This window comes from Panthera leo, chromosome A3 (genome assembly GCF_018350215.1).
Source record: "Panthera leo isolate Ple1 chromosome A3, P.leo_Ple1_pat1.1, whole genome shotgun sequence".
Taxonomy (NCBI): Eukaryota; Metazoa; Chordata; class Mammalia; order Carnivora; family Felidae; genus Panthera; species Panthera leo.
In genome coordinates this window covers 6,882,521-6,894,141 of record NC_056681.1, presented here as the reverse complement: position 1 = coordinate 6,894,141, position 11,621 = coordinate 6,882,521, and the positions used below count along the sequence as shown (strand labels likewise).

At 42.3% G+C, this 11,621-nt stretch overlaps 1 protein-coding gene across 1 annotated transcript in view; it reads right to left on the bottom strand.

Annotated features, from left to right (window-relative positions):
- Positions 1 to 10,380: 10,380 nt before the first annotated feature.
- The window catches only part of CBLN4 (cerebellin 4 precursor), a 74,925-nt gene continuing 73,684 nt past the window's right edge, over positions 10,381 to 11,621 (bottom strand). The window contains exon 5 of the mRNA XM_042930622.1: positions 10,381 to 10,462. The gene's annotated coding sequence lies outside the window, so the exon portion shown is untranslated. The remainder of the gene's footprint in view (positions 10,463 to 11,621) is intronic.

The window sequence follows — 11,621 nt, the reverse complement described above, 5'->3', positions numbered from 1 at the left end:
TTTCCTTCACTGCATTTATCAAATTTGTCATTATCACATTAATATGTATATTCACATATATGACCACTTTGTCAGTGTCTTTCTCCTGCTCAAACATGAGCCCTATGAGATTAGGAACAATCTCACCATTATATCGCCAGCACCTGGCAAATACAACATCCTAATAGGCGCTTAATAAACACTGGCTTAATGAATGGAAGAATCACATGGTTGAGGCACGATAAATATTGCTGGCTGGATGGAAGGATAGACGGAAGGACATAGGAGGGGTGGACGCATGAAATTACTGTTAAGAGCACTTTTCTCCTCCAACTGTGACTGTTGTTTACATTTGGAAAGCTTAATAAAAATAAATAAAGCTCTTAAGAAATGATTGCTGACTCGTCTGGAAATACAAGCTCTTGGATGAGGCATGGCAGTCACAGAGCCCTAAACTGAGAGCGGGCCAACCTCTAAGACAATAGAAAACGTGCGAACCATGGGGAAGCTTTGAACAGTTGATAATTTTGCCCTGTGAGTGGCAGGCACCAAACATGTAATTTCGATGCCTTAGCACCCCGATTCTGTAACTGAGCTCCATGTTTGCTTTGGGCCAAAAGAACAGCTAGGCGGAGACTATTTATATATAATCACAGAGCCTTTTTTTGATGTAGATTTCTAGGGCACTAGAGTCATATTTTATTAATACAGGTTTCCTTTGTGTGAAGACTGGGAGGGTTTCACAGACACAAGGTATTTAAAGACTTTTTTATCATGCCTGTCTCTACCCAGGTGAGTCGGGCTATTGAAAAAAATAAAAGAAATAAGCAAAAGTAAAGCAAATTTCATTCTTACGTGTCATATCACCTGCTGATGGGTTTATGTGTATTAAAACACGCATCGATGATAACGATTTTGATGTCTTCAAATAAGTTTTTAGTTTCCCAGACAAAATGGAATGTAAGAAGGATGATAAGGAAAATAATTTAGCCGGTAAGAACTGTGGCAGGTACTTTCTGAGAGCTTTGTATGTATGGCTATATCATGGAATCTGCAAAACACCCCCAGAAGCCAGGTATTATGTTCTCAATTTAAGAGATAAGGAAAAAAAAAAAGGGTTAGAGAGGTTTAGAGATCTGTTCAAGGGCATTCAATAAGCAAGATGCAGAGCCAGGATTTGAACCCATTTTTGCATGTTTGAGCAAATCTCTGAGTATCTTGCCCTACTACATTGCCTCTCCGTCAAAGAGAGTCCCCAGGGGATCTCTGCCTGCCCTATCTAGGAGTCTAGAGTTTTATGGTTTCTGGAGAAATATTCACCAAACTAAAGGAAGCTATGAATTGCTGTTTCCCTGATGATAATAACCAGCTCTATGCTAACTGCTGTGGATAAATATATAGGACAAATCTTTGCCTTTGAGAAGCTCATAATCTAGAAGGTTCTGTTCCTAATGCAAGAGGAAGAATAACTTTGGGTTCATTGGATGGGGAGGGGGTGAAGGGGTAATCTAGAAGGTGACACAGGGCAGGCAGTATTGGGACGTCTTGGGGACCCTTCAGGAAATGGTGGTCCCAACACAAAACACTCTGAGAGCCACAGGGAGAAAATGCACCCTCCAAGTGAAAATTAACTGTGTGCATCCACTTTCCAGATGAGGTTGCCATGCACAAGGTCAGTTATAAAAACCATATCCTAGGTCACTGCAAGCCTTCCCTACCCACAAACATACAACCACTATGGTTCCCACCTATGGACTACACCAGAATCAACCAGGCACAACATCAAAAATAGATTCCTGGGGCTCCTCCCCCATAGGATTTTGTTGGTTAGATCTGAAGTGAAATCCTCGAACCTACACTTTTAACAAATATTCCCAAAAGATGGCCATACTAATGGACTGAATTTGGAATAAACGTTAAATTGGTAGAAGCTGACCATTATAAACCACCATAATATTTTGATTTAATTTTAAAAATCTCTTTGATTCTGGTCTTCCTAGCTTTCATTGATTTCATGTTATAGGTGTTATGTGGCTTCATGGAAGATTCCGGTCTCAAACAAACTGGACTGCACCACTTACTATCACAACTTTAGGGCAGGATACTTATCCTCTGGTTCTTTGTTTCATAGAAAGTGAGGGTAATAATGCCAGCCTCAAAGGGTTGCTTTGGAGTATTTAGTAAAACAAAGTTTATAAAGTGCCTAGAGCCCAGAAAATGTTCAATGAGAGCTTGCCAGATTTCAGACACTGTGCTCGGCATTGGGAAAACGGGAACAATAAGACATGGCCTTCATCTTAAAATATGCTCACAAGTCCACAGTGTGGATTCTTGGGATGTAATCCTCGTAAATCCACTGTGGGTGACAAGCAAGAGAAAGATTCTATTAGGAGGATAAAGCAGGAGCTAAACGAAAGCAAAAGCTTAACAACCAGACCTCAGACAGGAGGGAAAACAGAGAAACCTTGGGACTCTGAGAGCAGGAACCAATGGCCACTCATCTGGAGGATGCCAAACTCAACTTCTGTCCCGGTCCTTGCCTTCACTTGCTTAAGATTCAAATTCCGGAGAGACACTGATTGGCTGGGTTTGGGTAACATGCATGTTAAGCGACAGTACCACCAAGAACGCGTCGGTGGCAGAGAAAGACAGAGAGGCAGTTACCAGGAGAAGGAGATCTAGCTTCCAGGCAGACAAACCCACGTGTCCACCACAGACAGAGAGGGGGAGCGTGCACCAGTTGTTTTTGAATGAATTCTTTTCTCCAAACCCAGTGAAATCTTTTCTTTCAGCCACGTGCATGCAAAGCATGGAAGATTCACCTCATCAAAGAAGATGTACAGATGGCAAATACACATATGAAAAACCACTCCACAGCAGATGCCATCAGGGAATTGCATATGAAATCAACGAGATACCACCACACACCTATTAGAACAGCCAAAATCCAAAGCAGTGACACCACTAAAGGCTGGTGAAGCTGAGCAAACAGGAACTCTTGGTGGGCTGGTGGGAATGCAAAATGGCAGCCGCTTTGGAAGACAGTTGGCAGTTTGATACGGAGCTCACCACAGTCTCATCACGGGGTGCGGCAGTTGTGTTTCTTGGTACTTACCCAGATGAGCTGAAAAGCTATCTCCCTACAAAATTCTGCACACAAATGTTTACTGCAACTTTATCCATCATGGTCAAAACTTGGAAGCAACCAAGAAGTCCTTCAGTAGGCGAATGGAGGCACAAACCGTGATATAGCCGCACAATGCAGTATTATTCAGACACAAAAAAAGGAATGAGGTAAAGCCATGGAAACACATGGAGGAAGCTTAAATGCATATTTCTAGGTAAGGAAGTCAGAGTGCTATATGATTCCAAGTCTATGGCATTTGAGAAAAGCAAAACTGTAGAGCCAGTGCAAAGATCGTTGGTTGCCAGTGGTTAGAGGAGAAGGGAAAAAGAGAGGGATAATGAGCACAGCTCAGAGGATTTTTAGGGCAGTGAAAGTATTCTGTGATACTGTAATGGTGGATAGATGTCATTATACATTTGTCAAAATAGAATGTACAACTCTAAAAGTGAACCCTAATGTAAGCTATGGGCTTGAGTTAATAGTGATGGATCGATATTGGCTCACTGGTTTTAACAAATGCACCACATTAATGCAAGAGGCTAATAATAAAAGGGAAACTGAGGCAGGGAGAGGCAATATATGGAACTCACTTTCTGCTCAATTTTTTTTGTAACCCTAAAACTGCCTTACAAAATCCATTAATGTTTTAAAGAAGAGTAATACTTAAAATCTGTCCTGTCAGGGTCTGGGTGGCTCAGTCAGTTGGGCGTCGGACTTCGGCTTAGATCATGATCTCATGATCTCATGAGCCCACGATCATGATCTCATGATCTCATGAGCCCACGTAGGGCTCTGTGCTGACAGCTCAGGTCCTGGAGCCTGCTTCAGATTCTGTGTCTCCCTTTCCCTCTGCCCTTTCCCTGCTCGTGCTCTGTCTCTCTCTCTCTCTTTCAAAAATAAAACATTAAACATTAAAAAAATAAAATAAAATAAACTCTGTTATAGCAGACTATATGCTACATAAAACAAAATATGCATCACTGTTGTAGTGCTGTGGCCTAGAACACTACTCGGCTCACAGTAGGTGCTCAATGACTAAAGGCATGGCATATAAATGAATAAATGAGTCGAGGAATACTCATTCGGCGTTTCTGATAAGACCATTCTCAAAACTATAGATCCCCAATTCCTTAATATCCAGGAACAGGTTACAAAATTGCACAAGAGAAATACAGAAACTCAGCAAATTGTGAAAAAGTTGCCTCAAAACAAAACATGTCAAGCGAATATAGTGATGAGTTTTAACTACATTTGAAAATTATGCACAAATAAATATCTATGATCTAATTCTATTAAACTGTATCTATAGAGATTATATAGAAAATTGGAAATATGTGTAAATTATTTTCTGAAATTCCTTTTCTCTTTGGCACACTTTATAGCAATACATTTAATATACGTTGAGTAAATAGAGAAACCACAAACAGATTTTTGCCACTATAGCAGGTTAATATTATGTTAGAAAGCAGCTAATATAATATTAACTTGCATAGAGGTAAACATCTTTAGTTTTGCTGAGCACTTAGTATGAGAGATACAAAAGAGACAAAGACCAAGTCCTTTGTAGTGGGCAGGACTGGCCAGCGACATGGGTGGCTCAGATTCAGGGAGAAGAGAGACTCCAGGATAGGTTCTAGAAAATTCTTCAAGTGGTGACCATGGGTTTTGCTGATGGTCTGGCTGCAGCCGTGAGGGGAAGTGTTTTAGTTCCCTACCTGGACCAAGAGAACTCTTTTTGAACAGGTGCAGTTCACCTGGGGACCTCGGACTGTGGCTCGCAGAAAATTATCATCATACAACTTTTACCCACCATAATATTTTCAACTCCTGAAAACTACTGTCTCCTAAAAACAGGGATGTGCATCTATTGAGCACCTACTGTACGCCAGGCACTCAGCTGAACATGTTACATGTGAAACCAAACAAAAGGCTTCTGAAGGAGCTCCCAACTGGACAATGTTCAGCAAAAATGTAACAGTTATAAAGTAAACCAACCTAGTTCAAGTGTGAGCTGTCTATGCAATGGTATACCTTGGAGCCATTTTGAAAATAATGTGAAAGCTGTATGTAGGCTGATGTGCACAGAAGCTGCCACAGTGGCTGAATAAAAAAAGATGACAATACGTAATGATTTCACTTTTGTTAGACGTTTTGCACAATATAAATATACGCGTATATACGTACTCCTTGCATGTGTAGAAAAGCACTGGGAGGTGGCGTGTGACAAGGGAATTAACGGCGGCTATCTCTAGAGAGGCTTTTTAGTCTTTAATTTTTTGCTTGACGACAGTTTCTGAGTTTTAGATAATGAGCATGATTGTGTTATAATAAGGGGGTAAGTAAATGTGAAGAAACCCCTTACGGGAGAAATCAGTCAATCCAATCAAACTGTTAGCCAATTCATCATGGGGGAAAATTAAAGCAGCCAAATCAATGGGCATCATTTAGAGATAATGGGCTGCTCACTGATTTGACCAAATATTTTAAAGGTATTCCTTTGACATTTCATTCCAGTTGTGATGGATTATTTTTGTCACATTTTAACAAGCGCGTATGTATGTATTCAGCTTGTGTGCCAAGCACCATGCTAGAAAACAAGGGGACATGGCCTTCAGAATTCATGTGTTAGAGCGGACGTGTGCGTGTGTCCCCTCCCACTACTCGAATAGACAGGCAAACAGACCCATCTCCCACAGATGGCAACCAAATCACATATGAGAAATGAATGATGTGTTTAACATGCCTACATTTTCGTGAATGTGTCAGCAGAGATTCCTTTTTAATGAAAATGTTTTTTCTCAAATGTAAAATTATTTAATAAAATGCAAATAATACTTCGAAAATCCTAACAAAATCCGTAACAAAGAAAGTTGAGCTGCCTTGAAATCTACCATCCCCAGGCAACTATTGTTAATTAACTTTTTGGTGACCGTCTTGTTAGCTGGTTTTCGATATGGATTTGTTAACAACCAGCCATCTGTATTCACCTGGGACTGAGAGGTTTCCCTGGACGCGACAGGGCGTTCGGTACAAAAACAGGGACTATCCCAGGTAAAGTGGAACAGTCAGTCACCCTAGATGAGTGGGTGGATTTATAGTATCATCTCCACGTCGGCATAATAAAGCGTTTCATCTCATGGATTTGCCATGACTCATCTAAACAGTGCGTCGCTAATGGAGATTTAGATTGTTTCTAATTATAAGCCATTGTTTCTATTATAAACCATCTGTGATGAACATCCTTACACATCTATCTTTGCATCCTTGACAATGATCTGTTTGGGATTAATTTCTGGAAATGAAGTTGGTGAGTCCAAGAGGATGTACCTTTACAAAGTGATCCATACTACTAAACCCTTCTGTTCGAACATTTGACTAACTCCTACTTTTAACCAGTTGAACATGAGACTATTTCCCCCATATCCTTGTCAAATCTTGTTTTGCCCATCTTAAATCCTTTCCAATTTGATGGGCGATCTAGTTCAAATTCTTTTTTTTATGTTTATTTATTGATTTTTGAGAAAGAAGGGGAGAGAGCACAAGCAGGGGAGGGGCAGAGACAGAGGGAGACACAGAATCCGAAGCAGGCTCCGGGCTCTGAGCTGTCAGCACAGAGCCCGAAGCGGGGCTCGAACCCACAAACCGTGAGATCATGACCTGAGCCGAAGTTGGAAGCTTAACCCACTGAGCCAGCCTGGCGCCCCTCCGCTCAAATTTTTCATGCACGCATTCATCATATGGAGAAAGTATATTTTTCCATCAAAATAATCAAATGCTTTATTATGAAATATAATTTCACATTTGGTTTTAAAAAGGTCTATGGTGATATAATTTACATAGCACAAAAGTCACCTGTTTCACGAGTCCAAGTTGGTGAATTTTAGTACACTTAGAGTTGTCAGCCATCACCACGACCTCCTTTTAGGGCATTTCCGTCACCCTGAAAAGAAACTGTGTGCCGGTTTAACAGTCACTCCCCATTCCCTGTGTAACCAGAATCAGTCTCTGACTGCCTGTCTCAGAATTAGAATTGCCTAGTATAGCGTAGGGTGACCTGCCCTGGTTTACCCAGGACTGATGGATTCCCAGGGTCACAGGCTGTGCAGCTAAAACCAGGACAGTCCCACCCAAACCTGAAGTCAGTCACTCAACCACAGTGTTTTCCATAAACCCAATGTTCTGGCCTCCCTTCTCCTTCCCACGTTTCATCTGACCTCTGCCAACTGGAGTGGCATGATTTGGTGAGTCAGGGCAAAAACATCACTCAAAGGGAGAACCCAGGGAAATCAAGCTCTATGAAACATTCCGAGCCGAAGAGAATACAGCAACGAAGCACTCCGCAAAGAGCTCCTTCTGACTCAGAAACAACTGGCCGTCCCAGTGAAATCACTAGGACACAATGGTGATGCTTGTTATTGGATGTCCCTCACACGCAACCCGTTCGATGCAGCCATAATGTTGGGAAAGAGTCAGTACTGCAGCCGTACCAAGAACCGTGGAGAGGCAAGACGGGTATTGCAGGACTCTGGGAGAAGTAACTGCTGCATAATATGTGCCACGGGACTGCCCCGCATCCTCTCGTCTCCTCCTTTACCACCCCCAGCGGGTGGGTACCATTACTCCCATTTTACCAATAAGGAAACTCAGACCCGGGCAGATGAAATCCCCTGTCCAGGGCACAAAGCTGGGATCAGAGGCAGGATTCCACCCAAGTCCCAGCCCAGCACCAAAGCCTAGCTTCCCACCGTTACCCCACGGTCTCCCGGAAGCAGGGAGGACTAAAAAACCTAATTCGGAATGTAGGTAGGAATAACTCTCTCTGAATTTACATCCGTTTCTCAACAAAGACAGAAACATAAAACCACTGTGATTTTTGTACCCCCCAAATGTCTTCTCTCCATGAAAGAGTATTAAGTTGAAGGAGGGGAAGTGGGGGTGGGGGCTCAGGGATTTGCAAGTAATAGGGACGCCGATATAATTCAAAGTAAAACTGATTTAAATTTTTGCTAACATTTTTTATGTTTGCATATTTCACACTTACAGCATAACTTTAGTCTTATTTACAGTTTTGATTAAACCTATACTTTGGTACTTTACATAGTATATAAAAATATAGTTTTATGTAAATATTTCTCAGGGAGATCTGTAAAAGTGTCTCCTATAATTGATATGACATTTCAAAATACAGTCGGTGTTCCAGAATCAGATACATTTCCTGGGCCTAATGCTAGAAGGCACCTCACATTTATATTTACTAGTTTTTAATTACCTCATTATCTATAGTTGTGAGTATCTCTGATTTACCCAGACAAGAGATCTGGGGAGTAATATATTTGAAGTTACTGGATAATTTCCATTTATCTTTGCCTAAAACTTTTCTCCTTCTTAGAATAATGGGAGGGGAGAGAGAGAAAATCTCAGCCTTGTGCTCGTACCTCCAGTGGAGACAGATCCCTGTGAAACCTGCAAAACCTGGCTTGGCTGCAAAGTTGGAAACTATAGTTAATGTTAGGACTTACGGATTTAAAACCTACACCACTGAAAATAAATGCAAAGACATCCAATATGTCCAATGTAGCATTAGTAGATTTCACCGGTAACTATCACCATTTAAATGGTGGTGTGGGAGAACCACTTGAACATGGCTTACGTCTACTTTACCGGTATCTGAGAATGAGGAGGTGAGTCTACCGGCCATAAACAATCTGTGTTTCCTGGCATCATATGTTGTTGTCTTCTGAATGCTCTGGATTGCGGGCGGATAACTAGCAAATCATACGTTTCCGTTTTTTAAAGCCACAACGTTTGTAGTGAGTTGTTACAGCAGATGATCAGATTTGTGAAAGCAGAGAGACTGCTCGGGGACTACTGAAGTGGCTTGGCTGGAGATGCGATTAGTTTGGGCCAGAAAGTTGGTAGTGGGTTTACAGTCGGGCTTCTCAACCTTGGCACGTTGACATTTTGAGCCAGAATGCTGTCGTTGTAGGGAACTAACTGTCCTGTATCCTGCCAATCTTAAATCTTTTCCAATTTGAGAGGCAGTTTGGCTCAAATTCTCAACGCATGCACTCATCTTGTGGACAACGGATTCTTTTTCCTGGTTCCCACCTATTATAGCACCTCCCCACGGGGGTGAGAACCTAAAATGTCTCCAGATGTTGCTGAATATCCTCTGGTGGGCAAAACTGCCCTGGTTGAAGACTTCTGAGTTAGAACTGGACGGAACACAGAAAGATAGAATATGGTGGAATTAACAGGATGCGTTTTGTTTAACACCATGTTTTCAAAAATAAACAAAGAGTAGGGGCACCTGAGTGGCTCAGTGGGTTGAGCGCTGGACCTCAGCTCAGGGCACGATCTCAGGGTTTGTGAGTTCGAGCCCCACATCCTCTCGCTGTCAGCACAGAGCCTGCTTCGGATCTTCTGTCCCCCTCTGTTTGACCCTCCCCACTTGTGCTCTCCCCAAAATAAATAAGTATCAAAAATAAACAAAAGCAACTCTGTAATCAAGTTCTATTTTTTTTAAGTTCTAGAATCATTCTCCAAGACGTAATCAAGAGCCGTCTTCCTCTAACCTGCCCCATTCCTCATCGGCCCTTTCCCTCAGTCATAGCAACTGTTCTCACTGTCAGTTCTGCAACTACAGGGCAGCTTGTGTCCAGGGCACGCATGCGTTCACAGAGCATTTGCATGGGTCTCTCTAGGACCGAGAATGAAGAGTCCCGGAATGCGGGAAACAAAAAGAAAATTTCACAGGCTCAGATCAACCGTGATCTTCCCTTTGGTTCTCCTTTTATTTTTTCCTAAATAATAGCTTTATTGAGATGTAATTCACATATCATAAAATTCATCCTTTTAAAATATACAGCTGAGCAGTTTTTAGTACATCCACAAGGCCGTGCATCTATCACCACGATCTAATTCCAGAACATTTTTATCACCCCACAAAGAAACCTCATACGCGTTAGCAATCATATCCCCGTGCTCCTCTCCCTCCAGCCCTTGGAAGCCACAAGTCTATTTTCTGTCTCTATAGATTTTCCAGTTCTGGACATTTCACATAAATGGAAACATACAATAGGCAGTCTTCTGTGTGCGGCTTCTTTCATTTAGCATAAGGTGTTCAAGCTTCACCCACGTGGTAGCAGGTATCAGTACCTCATTCCCCTTTTGCAGCTGAATTGTTCTCTGCTGTCTGGACAGACCATATTGCTTATCCGTTCATCAGTCGATGGACGTCTGGGTCATATCCATTTCCCTTTGGTTCTTATTGGTGAGTTTGTCCCCTGACGTGATCGCGTGGACCGAGCCCCTTCGAGGTATAAACAAATTAAAACTTCCCAGCCTGACCTCTGTCTGAAGTAAAGGAAAAATTGATTCTTTGATTCAACATGTATTATTAAGCACCTAATACATGCCAGTTTTAGCGCTCTGCATTAGATCCTGGAAATACGATGATAATAAAACAAAACCTAGCCTTTGCTCTCAGATATTCCATCCCAGCAGGAGGAAACATGCCTGAGCAAACAGGGCAAGATGGAAACTCATTGATTCGACCTGCTGTTGAAGATCTACCACATGCAGGCACCTCGCCCAGGCTGTGTAGACGTGAATGGAGAAGAAACAGAATGTACATTTCCTACACTCACGTTTCCCCAGGGGAAGCTCACACACAATTATGGGAGTGAAGAGGCTTAGGGCAGGCCACCACAAACTATGACAAGGTAGCATATTGGTTATTTTAAATTCTTGTTCTTTTTTAAGTAGGCTTCCCGCCGAGCATGGAGCCTAACCCAGAGCCTGAACCAATGACCCCGAGATCAAGATCCCACGCTCGAGGTACCTGGGAGGCTCAGCTGGTTAAGCATCTTACTCTTGATTTCGGCTCAGGTCATGATCTCACGGTTTGTGAGTTTGAGACCCGCATCAGGCTCTCTGCTGTCAGCACAGAGCCCAATTTCGATCCTCTGTCTCCCCCCGCCACAAAATAAATAAACATTTAAAAAAGAAGAAGAAAGAATTTGACACTCATCCAACTGAGACACTCAGATACCCTGCACATTGATTATTTTAAATTAAGGTTACTTGAGAAACAGCTGGTGGAAGAAGGACACGCTGACCCTCCTCTCTGTCCCCCTAAAAACAGGAAATAAATCTCCCATGTGAGAGGTACCCTCCTTGCACCAGGGGGTAAAGGGACATCCTTATTGCCAGAGGTAGAGAATTCAGGGCCAAGAAGGCTATCTAAAGAAACCCTGCTCAGTTTCTGCACTAATTAGTACCTAAGCCTAAGTGTCTCTGTCTTATCAGTTCTTCACAAACTTATTTCTTTGTCTAAAACAGCCTGCTTTGGTTACTTCTTAGGCTCCGTATCTATGAGCCTTCCATGCGTGCAAAATTAAATTTGTGTTACTTTTTCTCCTGTGAGTCTTTGTGCGAATTTAATCACTAGACCAGCCAAAAGAACCACGAGAGCAGGGAAGACTTTTCTCCTCCCAGACAGCAGGTTGTGCGG